This window comes from Trichinella spiralis (assembly GCF_000181795.1).
Source record: "Trichinella spiralis strain ISS 195 chromosome Unknown Scfld5262, whole genome shotgun sequence".
Lineage (NCBI taxonomy): Eukaryota > Metazoa > Nematoda > Enoplea > Trichinellida > Trichinellidae > Trichinella > Trichinella spiralis.
In genome coordinates, this window is record NW_003532201.1 from 2,742 (window position 1) to 3,218 (window position 477).

Here is a 477-nt window from a genome sequence, read left to right on the forward strand (position 1 = left end):
GTAATATGACTAAATTTTTAGCCTGCTTTAAGTTTTACTTTATCAATTCAATCAAATCAGTCTGTCCATTTTTGCTATAGCTAATTAACCGCGTTCAGTACGGTCTAAATTGAACCGACATTTGCTAGCTTCGAATGTTTCGCATCAGATCAGTTGAACCTAAAAATGGCTTCAAATCAGAACCTGTTCTGTGGATGATTTCACGATCATGTGAACGCAGTTATGTCAGCGCACGTGAAATTTTCCTGCAGCTTGTGTGCTTGCTTGTCTGAAGTTGCTATTTTTGTCACAGTTAACTTAAAAACAACAACGAGCTCAAAATAGTGCTATTTTACTTCCAACTTTTTTTGACCAGAAATGTGCAAGCGGCATAAACTAGATGAATATGAACACATGCCTACTACAACCAAGAAGCGTTTTAAACAAAATTATAACCATTCCTAGCTAATAGCCCCCCGTAAAGCTTTGGAACCCGCA